Source organism: Taeniopygia guttata, chromosome 12 (assembly GCF_048771995.1).
Source record: "Taeniopygia guttata chromosome 12, bTaeGut7.mat, whole genome shotgun sequence".
Taxonomy (NCBI): Eukaryota; Metazoa; Chordata; class Aves; order Passeriformes; family Estrildidae; genus Taeniopygia; species Taeniopygia guttata.
The window spans coordinates 19382851-19398267 of NC_133037.1; the positions used below are offsets into that span (position 1 = coordinate 19382851).

The 15417-nt window shown below is 42.1% G+C and overlaps 1 long non-coding RNA gene across 2 annotated transcripts; it reads right to left on the minus strand.

The window, feature by feature from the left end:
• Positions 1–911: 911 nt before the first annotated feature.
• Positions 912–15411, minus strand: LOC121469129 (uncharacterized). Of its 2 annotated transcripts, XR_012058024.1 has the most exons (4): positions 15260–15411; positions 6891–7022; positions 6549–6707; positions 912–4421 (listed from the first exon to the last, which is right to left on the minus strand). It is a non-coding gene; the product is annotated as an uncharacterized lncRNA (long non-coding RNA). The 2 variants fall into 2 exon arrangements; XR_005978999.2 differs by lacking the exon at positions 912–4421 and having other exon boundaries at positions 5994–6707.
• Between the last annotated feature and the right edge of the window lie 6 nt (positions 15412–15417).

The following is a 15417-nucleotide window of genomic DNA, read 5'->3' on the forward strand; positions in this document are numbered from 1 at the left end:
GGTTCCCATGGAAAGGCCTATTAGTTTAGTAACACAGGTTTAGTTCAATAAATTTCCAATTAAATGCATTATTACACCTGCATACTTTCTGTGAAGTAGCACACTTTCTGTGCTAAGAAAATTTGGTCCCTCAAAGTGTTCATGCATGAAGGAGGTTCACTTCAATAGCATATGAATATTCATTAACATTTTTTGTATTCTTCTACCTCTCCTTTGGGACAAAGTTCAAACAAGATGATTTGTACTTGGAAGACACTAATTAGAGTTTTTAAAGCTGCTGTCTAAAATAAACACTTTTTAGATGCTGAAGTATTGTAGTTCCAGGAATAACTCTAGACTTTCTGCTGAAATTTATAACACATCTATGTTTTAATATATTAGTTTTTATAACAATGGCAGAACACTAAGAAACTGCCCTTTTTTATACGGTTTGGTGATGTTTGTTCCAAATATATTTTTTGCTTTCAGAAATATTCACTACAGATACTACACCAAAGTATCAGAGAAATGTGTGACTTTTTCTGATATCCAGAAAAATCTAAATGACTTTGAGAAGGCAGCATGTCCTGCCAGCATGATTAAAGCTACAATAGTCATCAGTTTGGTTCATCTTGTTCATCTTTGACTCCAGGCTTGATTAGCTATAAATGCTTACCTTGTCCTCTCTGGATCAAATACCTAAACAAGCTTTGATTTTCCAAGGATATTCTAGCCAAGGCACTTTTAGCAGTTTCATAGGGGGAAAATGCTTAAGGTACTGTTTTATAGTTCAGTGATGCCATACACAGCAAAGGGAACAGGAATACAGAGGTAGTTTCCCCCCTCTTTTAAAGTTAGATTTGGTTTTTCCTCACAGATCCTGTTTGTTTGGGGTTTTTTTTGTTTGGTTTTTTTTGTTTGTTTGTTTTGTTTTTTTTTTTCCCCCAAGACCCATAATTAAATTCAGTGAAAATTGCAAGTACTTGCACTTGCAAAGTTTTGGGATGAGTTTTGGTTTGATTTTTTCTTCAGCTTCCAAGTAAATCACAAGTCATCCTGATTTTCCCTGTGTCAACACTGTTGTTCCCATGCAAAGAGTTTTAATTCATTAGGCTGTCAGTTTTCAATTCAGTAGGAGGTTAATATTAGTATGTCCCAAGGATCTGGACTGTAGTTAGCATTTAATACACTCATTCATTATCCAGAAAGGCAGAAACGAAGTGTAGAACAGAAAAATGAGGTCAGCAGGATTTGCAGATAACAAAATTATTTATCTTCCTAAGAGAAGGCTGTGATAAACTTCATGGGAACAGAACTAGGCAAGTTGGCAGCATAATAGTTGGTGAAACTCAGACATTGACAAATGCAGGGGAGAGCATGGGAGATTGGCAAATCTGAACTGCCTGTACCCAGGGCCCTGTTCTAACTTCTCACTAACTGCTAAGGGAAAAAGAACACCCAGCACAATTATAGACTCTTCTCAATGCCCAGCAGCACTCAAAAGCTAAATAAAGTGATGGAATACAAAAAGAAATATCCTAGAAAAGACCCAAAATACAGTGGGAAAACATTTGTTCCTGTTTTCCTTTGAAGCTCACAATAAGCTGGGGTCATTCCTGCTCACCTGGGATCTATCATAGGAGAGGGCCATGTCTCTAACAGCTCCTAAATCCATTCTCAGGTGTATTTTATTGCTGAGGCAGGAAGCTGGAAGCCCATCATCAGCACTCATGCTGCTTGTGTGGAACCTGTGAAGGTCGTTTGCCTCCCTGTGCTTTTTATTCTGGAGATCAGAGCATGCAGTGAAATTGGGGTGACTGTTCTCACCCAGAAAAGAGCTGCTCCCCACAAGGTGTCATCACTGGTTCTTTTACTCCCATGGGATCTCCCTAAGCACATCGACATCCATCTGCCATTTTATTTCTCCTCACCAGCCAACAGCTTGGCCCCACCAGGTTTTATGTTCTTTAGAAATATTTCCTCTTGGGATCCTGGGAACATACTTGTGCTCTCCTTTCTTCCCCACTGGCCTTTCTTGTTGCTTGTGGATCCTTTTGAGTAAGTTGTCACTCAGATCACTTCTCTGCATAGCACTGCTAAGGAGGTGATGAAGAGACAGGAGGATCTCTTTAGAAGTTGATAAGCATCTCCCATGCTGCGCCCGGAGCCAGGCTCAGTTGCACTGGAAGCACAGGAATCCTACAGGACTAAAGATTTTTGTCAGATGAACTCTGCTCCGGCAGAAAACTGCTGTTTGAACTTTTCCTTCAGTGGAAGTGTCAAACAGTTCTGGTGACCCAGACCCAAAACAGCAGAACAGTGTTTGTCAACAGATTTTAATGCAATTTGTACATGGTTTTGCTCATTTCAGTTTACTTTTAGTTTAGAATGTTAGGGGTTTTTTTCGTGTTACAGGTTTGTGAAAAGTTGTGTGAAACACAGGGAAAAAAAGAAGATTCTCCATATAGCCCAATATTGGCTAATTTTACAATCACTGAGTTCTACTTAAAATTTCTAAATCTTTTAAGCACCTCAAACTGTAAGAGTTCCCAAAGTGCCATTCTGATTTATGTAACTACATATCTGATATAATTCATAGAAAGAGGAAAAAAGCTTTAAAGCAACTCTGCACCATGCAGTTTCTCTCTGTGAATTATTCTCCCCATATTTTTATGTAATAATGTAAATTAATTACATGGATGCCAATTTTAGCTCTGTGTTTGTCAAATGAAATTACAAAGAGATTCCCAGGAGTACACTGCATGAAAGCTTACATTTTTAGAGATATTTGAGTTGATGAGAAATTACTTTTTTCTCTATTAGTTCTAATTTCACAAACAGAATCTTCTTTGTTCCTAACTAGCTGCTATAACATCTTTGAGTCTTTAATTATTACTAATTATTGACTCAAGATTTGTTATTATTTGAAAGTTGCAGTCTTTTGGTTCTAACTAATGAACAAGATGGGGTGAAGGAAAAAGGTGAATTATTCGCTAACATTTGGTTTAATTACAATCAAGTGACCCTTTCTAAATTGGAAAGCACTTGGTGAAAAGCAGAAGACAAATGACATTTTTCTGTATAAATAATGAATAGCCCTATTTTTTAAATTTAAACACCACATTAAAAACCAAACAAACAAGGAAACAAACAAGGAAAAAAAACCCACCCTACACTATCCATTCTAGAGATGTGCCATAAGATGTAGTTTTTTGTGAGCTCAGAACACATTCTGTTTGACCTTTCTGGAATTCTCTTTCAGAGCTGATGTGGCACCTGCTTGGCTTTAGAGAGTGTCATTCTATTCCACTAAAAAAAAAATATGCTGAAAACTCCATAAAGGGTTTTTCCTTACAGCTTATGCCTGATTTTCTTCATGCAGTGAACAAAATAGATGAGTTATACTGCAGGACTGTGTGCAAGAACACTATTTTCAAGAAACTGTATTTTGCTTCAGAATTCAAATGTGAAGCAGTATCTCAGTCACTTAACTATGCACTTTTTAAAATCCTAGATCTTCTTATAAAGGACATATTTAAATTAAAAACCAGTTTGATGGAGCATAAGATACTCCTTCAGTGCAAAGAGCAGTTGTAAGAATCTAAAAATTTTATTAACTTTCTAAATTCTTTTCAAAATGCATCTGTCCAATTACAGGTGCTCTGCTCCTCAGCACATGTATGCACGTCCTTATCCTTGGATACTGCATGCCCTTCAAACCCTCATGGTTAAATTGCATCTTTTGCTGTAAATTCATCCAGATTTGTAAGATGAGTGTATCCGAAGTAGATGCATGGCCTGGAGTTCACATCAGCTTGCCTAAGCTTGTATTTTAAACAGTAAGAGCTAGGACTTTTGGAAATACTGTCCTGAATGAATCCTGCCTCTGGAGAGGTCAGATCAGTGTGTGTGCTGCCAGGGCCAAACAGTCCCTACCCCTGCATCACTGGCAGCAGCCAGCTCTGCCCAAACACTCAGGAAGAGGCAAAGAGCAAGGACAGTGAAAGCCAAAGTGTATTGCACTGCCAGGAGACTGCATCAATCCCTGTAAATGTTACCTACAGCTGCTTTCAAACCCAGCCAGGGTAACTCACAATCCTCCATTTCTGGAGTGACCTATTTGCTAGGGAGTTTGTTCCTAATGATCTGTAACTCCAGGTATCTGTTAGTTCATCTCAAATCCAAAGCATGCAGGGAGGTTTTGTGCAACTCTCTGGAGGACGTTGGCATCACACCAAATGAATGGAGCATTTACAGTGGAACAAAAGTAATCTGTGATGACTGATGTCGTGCCTCTGGCCTTCAGCTGAAACGCACCTGACACTGTGAAGAAGGTCCTCCCCAAAGGCTTGGTTGTCTTGGCAATTTAAACAAATGAAGCATACTGCAAGTGTTCAGGTGGGATTATGGGAAGGTGGCTTCCAATTTGGGTTAATTTGGCACTGTGAAGAGAGAAATACTGGATTTCATCTCCTTATAAATCTGTTCAGAACAAAAAAACCCAGAACAATATTTATGTTGTTTTCTTTTTCCAAATGCCACTGTTCAGTTCTGCAAATATTCAAATAAACCAATAACAGCTTGCCAGAAGACAGGCTGCTAGGAAACACACAGTTTGTCTCCTCCTCATTATTCAAGAGTGTGCCCTGAAACATTATCTACTGCATGTAATTCAAACCATGGTCTGTTGAAGAATAATTAACTTCTTGTTCTGTCACATCCACCCATCCAAGACACCCCACTGGTGAACAGATCTCAACATTTCTGCAAACGAGAAAAGCTGTAGTGTGAAAGTGGATAAAAGACTGACACTGAAGATGGTGGCAAGCATCAGCAGTTCATGATGCCACAGTACAACTTTTTACTTTTTCTCTAGATCACATGCATAACGTGCACTCATTTTTGCATTATAATTGGCTAACAAGCTACAAGCATGTGCCTTCTACACTTTTGTAATTGGTCATAAATTTCTCTGTTTCTTGGTGTAGATGTCAAAACACATCGGCATTCCATGATTCTTCTCCCTCAAAGCTGTTTACCTGGCTTGTTCAAGGACATAGATGTAACTCATCAAGGCCGAGGCTGCCTGCAGGTCCATTCCTATTCTACAATTCCCCTTTTGTGCTTTTCAACCACAAATGCCATGTTTCCCATCTTCTGCAGGGCCCTTTGCATACAAGATAGCAAAGATGGTACAAGCATCTCCTGTGTCGTTTCCATTAATTCCTGAATGCATTTGCGAATTGATTTTGATTCATCTTTTAAATTCATGCAGCACATACCATTGAAATCTTCACACACATACCCGTGGGATAATAACAAAAATCAATAGCTGCATGGTTTCGTGCAGCAGTGTAGCAAATGCTATCTACATTAGCAGCCAGTACAGAAACAAGCTAGTGGCTGTGTGTTCCCTTACGTTCCATAACGTCTGTCATGGTGACAGCCTACTGACGGTGTGTTCAGTGCTCTCTGCAAGCTGTGCTGTGCAGTGCAGTTTACAATGGTGGTGTATTGGGCATTACCACACCTGACCAATGCTGCAAGGCCCCTCTACTGTTCTACAGCGGATTCTTGGCCATGCACTGTCCCTACAAAGTAAAACTAGATCTGTATGCAGTGCTCTGGATTGTGCCAAGCCATATGCTGGCTTGCTTTGATCTCTACCTAACTGCTGACACCAAGCAGTGTGATTTTGATAAATCAAACTGCCGGGTGTAATATTTCAGTTTTTGGTGCCACTTTGTTTGGTTTAGTGCATGCAATAGGGTCACCCAAACATTCTCGCTATTCCAGAGAGCCAGGTGAGCCACAGCAAGGTCTGTTGCTCCGAGGGGTATTATCCAACACAGGCCAAACACAACAAGCAGGCACTCAATGAACTACTGGCATTTGTGGAGAAACACGAATATCCACGTCCCCAGGTAACAAGATCCCGTGTTTGCAAATTGTGAACCCAGACTGGAGCAGGGTCTGTCACTTGGTGACTGTACAACAAAAACATTTTTATGAGAAGTAAGAGGGAGGTGGGGGAAGGCTCTGTACAGCTCCCACTGTTTGCCTTGTCCGAGCTGCTGTCCTGGCTGCCTCCCCTTAGAGGCTCTGATGGCACTGCCCTGACCACCAGCGAGCTAAAACACAGAACTGTTCTATGACAGGACACACACTTGCTTAGTTACCTGAAAAGCTCAGACATTTCAACTCACATAATACCTGGACCTTGGAACAGACACATTCCCAGCAGCCCTTCTCCCTCTCAGGGGAGAAAACAGTCATGAACAAGCAGTAAGTGAACATGGGGAAAATTAATCATTAAATGCAAAATCCCTGACCTTTACATTGGCAGAAACATGATCAGAAAAATTCAAATTCCCAAGACCCCGGCCCCCATGAGCTTGTGAACTACATGAGCCCAAATGAGGAATACTATACAAATAAGAGTAAGGACACAAAGATAAACCAAAGTTGGAGCGACTCTGCAGTTCAAATTCCTGATCTCAAATACAGACTTCAGTCCAGTTCTGAAGGAGATACTTCAACGTGAACAACTGTGTAGGAAATCATCCTACCTGAATCTGGATTTCGTCAGACAGTTCCCTTGCCATGTTGTAGAACTGGTTGGCTGCAGCATCAAGAACCTTCACGACGACTTTGAGGCCTGTTCTTCCCTTTACTCTGCCATAAACATCCACTGCAAAGTTGTAGTTTGCAGGAAGCTGAAAAGCAGCCTTGGACAGGAGAAGGGATTCAATTTTGGCTCATGGAAAGCGCAGACATTGGCACCGAGGTGCTGACCACTGATCCTGGCTTTTGAGGCAGGGGAGGCAGCAACATTCCCTGCATTGCCCTGAAGTGGCCGTTTCCTTTTCCCAAGCTGCACACACACACACACACACACACACACACTTTACCTCACTGTGCCTTGTCCTGACATCCAGGGTGTCCCTCCTGCTGACAGACCAGTGGAACGTTAACCCCGGCACAGCACTGCCGAAGGAGAAAGGAGTCTGAGTGCTGGTGATGCCCATGACGTAAACTGGCATCTGGAAAGAGAGAAACCAGCCTGCTTAGGTAATGCCAGCATGCAAACCAAACACCTGCCCACAGCAAAGAGAATTAAACTTAAAATTTAAGTCTGATCACTGATCAAGGGATGGGGTCTCTTGTGAAGAAAATGGTTTGGCTGCTGCTTATGCTACAAGGATGCATCACACAGAAGAGTCAACCCCCAACTTGTCAAAAGTCAACTGTGATTCCTTCTGATTTGGTACATGCTCTACAAACACCCAACACAAGGATTTGAATGGTTTTCTTTTTAATCTTCAAAACAATTCATTCACCTGGGATCAGTGAGCTGGAATGGCTGCCCCCTCCATCAGCTCACAACCATGAGGGAATGTGCAGTTGTAACTGGTCCCATTTTCCTCAGCACTCTGTCTGCTGCCACCGGTGAGCATCCTCCTGGTAACTGTGATCAGGTACAGGAACCAGGAGAGAAATCTGTGCCACTTGACCAAAAAGCAGAGATTGGCAGAGATTATCCTTCCATAGTTCTGCCTCAGAGACTCACAGCAGGCCTGGGGTTGACTTTAATGATTAGAGAGAGGCATTTCAGCAATGGCAATATCTGTATTTCTGGACAGAACAGACATGCTGGAGATTGTCAGCATACAAAGGACGGAAGCCTCCACTGCAAACAGAAAGAAGATGAGAGAACACTTCTCCAGACTGAAGGATGCTGCTTCAGTAGGGCTTGAATCTCCAGAGATCTGGCACAGATGGTAAACTAGTTTTGAATTCTGATTTAGTATTACAGAATCACAAATGGACTGGATTGGAAGGACCTTAAAGTTCACCTCCTTTTCCCCCCCACTGCTTTGGGGGCATTCCTTCTGACCCAGCAGCTCTGTGCTCACAACCTCCAGCTGTGTGGAGGACCTGCGGGCTTGTTGGGTTGTGCCAGCAGGATTGCTGTTCCTGCTGCAGTGAAATCAAAGGTCTGCCTTAAAAACCACCCAAACAATTTTTGTGGGACATGGATTTAGAGAGGGGACAGTGACTGACCCCTGGCCTGCTCCAAACTGGCAGACTGACTCCACTTGGCTTCAAAGAATCAACTGTGTTGCAAATAAAGCCAGTGCACGCATTGGACAATTAGAACTTTCAATACATATTTAATCTTCTACTCGTACATCCCTTCAGAATACAAAGTGTGACTCTTGAGATGCAGTGGTGAATCCTCATGATAGAGGTCTCTCCTTGTGGTGACCCTGAAAGCAAGCAGATAGAACCTTTCCAACACAGCCTGTGTGTTAGAAAGTAGGCACTGTTTATTGCAGTGCTGGTCACTCAGAGGACTCCTCCTCTAATCAAGTGCCCTGAGCTGTCGTTTTTGAGGTGGTCATGACACAAAGCAGTCTCAGATGGTAACTCTTTATTATTGAAGATGGTTGACCTTTTATACACTTTACAATTCTTTATACTTCTTCTACCCTAACTATTGGCCACAATAAGTCAATGTAACACTATTGGTGAAAAGTAACAGTGACTTCAGCTAACTTTCTAAAAATACTTTGTCTAGCTGCAAAATTCCCTCTTTATTTTTCTTCAATTCGTCTCTTCTCTTAATCTCTTTAGTAACAGCCTTAGAGAAAGCCCCTTATAAGGTTCTTCTTACTTCTCAACTTCTTCTCACTCCTTAGCTAACAGGCCCGCTGTTAGCCCCTTCGACACTGTGTGTTGGGTAAAGAGTTTTTATCACACACAGAATTCACAGAATCACAAGGTTGGAAGAGACCTTCAAGATCATTGAGTCCAACCCATGCCCCAAACACCTCAACTAGACCATGGCACCGAGTGCCACATCCAGTTTTTTAATACACATCCACCACCATTCCTGGGCAGGCCATTCTAGAACTTTATTACTCTTTCTGTGAAAAACCTTTTCCTAACATCCAACCAATATTTCCCTTGGTGCTGCTTGAGACTCTGTCCACTCATTCTGTCAGCTGCTGCCTGGAGAAAGAGCCCAACCCCACCTGACCACAACCACCTTTCAGGAAGTTGTAGAATGATTAGGTCACCTCTGAGTCTCCTTTTCTCCAGGCTGAACAACCTCAGCTCCCACACACGGAATACATATTCATTAGCCCTAGCTGCTTGTTTGATGTATATGTATTACTTTATTTTATTTATATTATAGTCATACCCCTTATTGAAAGTTCTCATGTGGTTCTTTGGGGTCTGTCTTCAACATCCTTTTAGGGGGCTGTTCCTTGACTCACACTTTTGAATAAGCACATTATCATTGTTTTGCATATACTTCTGCTTGGTCAGCCTTGCAGACTAAGCTTGTGTTCTGCCTGACTTCTGTTTGACTCAGTTACACCTTCCTCTATTTCTCCAAAGCTATGGTGTTCTGTTCTACTGTCCTTTTCAGAGAGAAATGCTGGTTTGTTCTGCTGTCCTTGTCAGTGGATATCATTTAGATGCCATGAATTAAATCAACGATGGCATCACAGCGAAGCACTTCTCCAGTCACTTGAAGAGACATCAGAAAGAGCACAAGAAAGCACAACACTGGATGTGCTCATCAAGAACAATGATAAGTCAAGATGTACCTCAAATTTAGCCAGTGACACAAGGCACTGACACTGAAGGAACTGAAACTTGGTCATGACCTTCATGAAGAAGCTCATGGTCAAACAGTGGCTCAGAAAGCAAGAAAAACAGTTCCTCACTGAACTGCAGAATAAATCTGCAGAAACTCTGATTTCCATTTACACTGACAGGTACAGGTGTTGTCTGGGAGTGCTTATGCAGAGTTGCTACAGTGCTCTCATGTCCCAGAGAAATTAATGGCTTTTACCCACAGACAATAAACACCCATAAACTCCCTTCAGTTAGTGACTGCACGGCATTTAATTTGCCATCCGGCTTTGCCTCTCTGTTACTATAAAAACCAACCAGGTATATTGTATGACAGACACTGTCATACAAAAAGGCACTTTGCATCTTTTGAAATGTAAAGCATCTGAATTTGCTTTCATAATTTTCAGTCCATACTTTTTATATTTCAGCCACCCCCTCTATTTTTACTTTTAATTTTTTTTCTTTTTGTTAAGAATTACCCTTTCCCTGAATGTATCATTGTTGTGGTTACAAACCAGGTAGAAATTAAGCTCTATGGAGCTGCTTCTATTTCCCTAACCCATCAGGGGAGACTGAATCAAACAACCTCCCCTTAAACCCATGGAGCAGGCTGTGGCATTGCAGTGTGGATTTTATAGAGCTGAATAATTCTAACTGGAGCAGTAGGAAGGACCAGGCAGTATTTAACTCACTTTGACATTAAGCTCTTCCTAAGAAAAAAAAAAAAAAAAAAAATTAAACTGGAGAGAGCAACAAATACTCTCCTGAATTTTACTGATTAGAATGGAAGACTGTGGAAGCAAAAATGGAAGCCTGGAACACTCAGCAGGTGAGCAGGCAGGGAGATGAATTGCTTGCACCTGTTATTTTGGTGACTTTTTGGTACTGAGAGAAGTAAGAAAAGTCTCTGCTCCCTGCTGCTGCTTTAAATCACCTCACACCCTGAATCAAGATGGTATAAACAAACTTTTATGCAGCACTAACACAAGAAGGTGTTAGAAGGTGTAATCAGGGTTCCTAAATGAGAAGGATGGTAATTGCTGGTCATTGGCATCCTTCAGCTGATGAGCAGCCTACTAACCTGAGCAGTGAGAGAGGTTTTGTACTGCTGTGTGACCAGAACCTCTTTGTCAAAATATCTGCCTGTGGAATAAAAACAAATGAGCTGCTCCTTACACATTAAGAGGAGTTTTCCTGAGATGCTTGAAAAACATGTTTTTCTTTTGTTTTGATTGCATTTATTAGTCATATGGAAGATGGTGAGGAAAACAGAAGGGATCAGTTTTAGCTGAAATTTATGACGGATCCCTGGCTGTCAAGCTTTCTAAAAAGCAAGTATTTCTTGATACCACCTCTACTATTTTATATATAAATATATGCATATCTCATGGTTCTTCACCAGTAGGAATTTTTATTGCAATACAACTATGAAATGTTATCTTGTTCTCAGGAAAATAAACACAAATCACATGTGGGAGTGTGATGCAGCAATACGTGTCACAGCCAGATTGTGGGTGGTTTCTGACAGCTCCTCTGGCCACACACCAGAACACCCCAGAGTCCTGCTGGAGCTACTCAGAGCTGTGGGCTCCTTGGCACTTCCTATTCTTGCTGCTGGGTTTTACCTTCACTTCACAGATCCCTGGCTTCCTGGAGAGTGTCCTGGGCACAAAGCAGAGCAAGCACTATGGCAGAATCCTGTCTCTGCCCTCTAATTTCTGTGACCATTACATCTACTTCTGAATCAATAGTAATAAAGTCAATAAATAAAGCCAGTTATCTGATAATCTGTGCCTGAATTGTGCCATCATAGTTAAGAATAAGTAAAAAGTCCCATCTGGTTATCACAAGACATCCCTATCTAAACTTGTGAACACCTCATGGCACCAGTGAGGAATTTTAGCTGAAGGCCTTTGAAGAAGGTTCTAAATAGTTCTGAGCTTGGAATAACTCCAGGTTCTTTCTCAGCTGTGCTCAGGTGAACACCGAGACTGAAATTCTGCCAGGACATCTCTGGAGGCATTGTTAGAGTGCAATTTATGAATCTAAAACTAGCACAGAAACAAGAAAATAGTGAAAAGCAGTAATGGATTTGGAAACACGCTGAGTATGTTTTGTGTCATGTTGGTTCCCCCCACGGGCCACACCTCATTTCTTGAGCCCTGGGCCTCTCTTGGGGCAGCAGAGGTGTTCCAAGTCATTGCAAGTGATGATCGTGCTGCTGGTAGCAGAAAGTCCCTGCTCCTGGTTATCAATATCAATATCAGGCTGCATGAGGCCCTGAGCAAGCTGATCTAGTGACTGACATCCCAGTCCGTGGCAGGGGGTTGGAACGAGGTGACCTTTAAGGTCCCTTCCAACCCAAACTGGTCTGGGATTCTGTGATGTCTTTAGGACATAAAACTGCTTTTCCCTCCCCAGCCCTACTTCCATCAAGTCCAATACCTGTGAAGCAATGGTAAATGGGAAAGGTGCAGGAGGCCATCAGAAACAAAAATGTCCTGAAATCTGAGATTTATTGTCTTCCTGGTAGTCTAAGTATACTTTTAACCATTTCCCCAGTGTTTATTACACTTTTCCCATCAGCTGAGTTAATGTGTTTCTTTTGAATATACTTGGAAAAGGTCAGCCAGAAATATGCATTGCACTTCACCGCTTGCATATTATAAACAGACTAAGTATCATTCAGATTATCAAAGCACTTAAAGATCAGAACAGGTTAGATATGTCAAAAAGAGCAGATGTTTACAGAGCAGGAGAGTAAATCAAGCCTCATGGCTTCCTCCACTGGCCATCAGCTCAAGGCACTGAGCTGAGTCCCTCCAGTGAATCTGAAATGGACATTTAAAGACTATTTTGGAGAAACACTTGCTGGGGTTTGTATCATCTGAATTCTGTTGCAATAGCCCACATCTCTCATCTTGAAAATTGCAGAGCACTAAAGGCACAGAGCAGCTGTTTGTGGATCATACCAAATGGTTAAGAAGTGAGGATTTCAGTTAGGTGTAATTCAGAGAGGGAGACGGCCTTAGGCTAATTAGAGTGAAGATAACACTGTAAGGAAAATAATCTTATCTTTAAGGAATATTCAGGCCTTACATTTCCAGTGGCTCTGAGAAAGGGAAGAAAGCTGTATCAGTTTCTGAGCTATAAAAAGCACAGACCTTTTTCTGTTGTGCTAGATTACAGGAATCAGTAATTTCATATTTTCAACACATCACCAAAGAAAATGCCTGATCTCAGGCATGTCACACCATGGCAGATCAAAGGCCCCAGGATCAAAGAGATTAAAGTAGCATGGTCTCTCAAAATATTATTTCCTGTTTGAAAAACACCAATTATATTACTGTAGAAATTCATGTAATGAGTTACTATTCAATTTTTTTTTATAGGAAAATCAAGTCTCAGTGTAAATTTTAGCAATCCCTTTTCTATATGTTTCTTAACAAGTGTTTCATTCCTGATTTTCTCAACAAATGTCTAGATGTTACCTGCTTCAAAAGCCTCAACTCAAAGAGGTTTGAAAGCAAACTATTAGTGACACGGCTTTTATGTCAGTCTCGAAGGTGCCTTGCCCTTTAATGATGCATAATTAGCATCTCACAGCTGAACCAAAGGGAGCTGATTCACACTCTACAGAGGACAGGCTGTCCTGACAGGAGAGGAGAGAGATGCTTTGGAAGTAGCTCAGCTGCCTCCGTGCAGTGGAGGAGAGCTGCACATGTCAGGCCTGGTCAGATCCACCGGGGTTATCCCAACTCCTGCAGGATTTCAGCTCCAGGCACTAAGTGGGAATTTTCAAGGAAGTAATACTGTGAGTTGCATCAACTCTCAATTTGGCATCACACTGCTTCATCTGTAGGAGGTAACCCAGAGGTTATGTCAGTGATCCAGAGTCCCAACTTTCTTTGTGGCATGAATTTGCTAGCACTGACTTCAGCCCATAATTTCACTGTTTCTTGATAGGGAAAATCCCTTATCCTGTTTCACCATTCATCATGTTCAAGTTCACAGAACTTCACAACTTCTTGCAGTGGGCCCTTAGGACAAGAAAGACCTCAAGGGCTGGAGTGTGTCCAGAGAAGGGAACGGCGCTGTGGAAGGGTTTTGGGGCACCAGGAGCAGCTGAGGGAGCTGGAAAGGGGCTCAGCCTGGAGCAAAGGAGGCTCAGGGGGCACCTTGTGGCTCTGCACAGCTCCTGACAGGAGGGGACAGCCGGGGGGGGGCTCAGACTCTGCTCCAGGGAACAGGGACAGGAGGAGAGGGAACGACCTCAGGCTGTGCAGGGGAAAGTCCAGAATGGATATTAGGAAGAATTTCCTCATGGAAAGAGTCGTCAAACACTGGGCTGCCCAGGGGAGTGGTGGAGTCCCCATGCCTGGAAGTGCTCCGAAACAATTTAAGACATCCAAGAGACATGGAAACTAGTCCATCAGTGGATTTTTAATTTAAGTAAGAGTATAAATGAAAATAAGAACATAGTAGAAATTAAGCCCCTTGAAGATCTTAAAACATTAACGAACTGTTTGTAGCTTGTTAACCAAATACTCAAACTCTAATTAAGTCCCAAGTAGTCAGGAACAAGGAAGAAAAGGTAAATGTGCTGGAGGAATACTGTGTGAGCACACAAAGGACCAGAACAAAAGAAATGTTAATTAAAAGATAATGTCAAAGCGATAGAATGTTTTTGTGGTGTTACGGTCTCCTGCTGCTAAATAAATACCAAGGTGAAGCCCAGGCATCCATCAAAACTGAATGCCAAGCCAAAGCCAACATATTTTAAGAAAAAAGACATTTATCAGGGACTCTTATAAAGCGATATTACTCCTCCAGTGAAAAGAGTGCTTCTGGGCATTCATCCTGGGATTCATAGATACTGCTCCTATTGATGGACTGTTTTTCATCATATTATTGATTTAGCTATACAACTGTGTAAAAACGCTTGTTATATATATTCAAGCAGGGTTAGTTAACTATGCTTAGAAATGGGGTTTTGACTTCAAACTCTTTTCTTGTGTGCCTGAATTCAGTGGTGTTGTCCGTGGGGTGAATCCTGACCTGTCAAAATCATTAACAGTTCTGTGTGGCAAGCACATTTCTCTCCCTCTCAGGATTTTTCATAGACGTACACAGAGAAAAATGAAAGAGAAAACAATTTGTATTTCTGCTCCTTGTTTTTCCTATGTGGAACGTGTTTGGAGAAGTGTTTACCTGGAATGAGTGCTTGATTGGATTCTGGTGAGGATTGTTTGAGCCTGATGGCCAATCCAATCCAATGCAATGCAATCCAATCCAATGCAATGCAATCCACTTGTCTCTGGACACTCAGAGAGGGTCACGAGTTGTGTTAAGAGTAAGAAAAAGGAGTATGTAGTTTTAGCATCCTCCTTTTATATAGCATATTAATGTATTTTAACCATAGTTATAATAAAGAGATCATTCAGCCTTCTGAATTGAGTCAGACATCGTCATTTCTTCCCACTGGGTTTGTCTGCATTTACAACAGCTCCACTGCTGTTAGGCAGGATCACTGTTTCACCTTTGCTTTCCTCACTGTGCTGTGGACCTACTAGCACCTACCGGTACGAGCTGTTAATTTTATTTTACAGAGAGGACGGTATTTTCCTACCCAAAGACACCGTTAGTGCGGGATCGCCTTGAGGCCGTTGCGTTTCCCAGGTCCGGCACCTCCCTGCTGCCTTCACAAGCGCCGCCGGCGGTGCACGGCGCGGCCCAGGGCGCAGAGCCGCCGGCCCCACGTACGAGCCAGGGCCAGGGCGTGTGCCC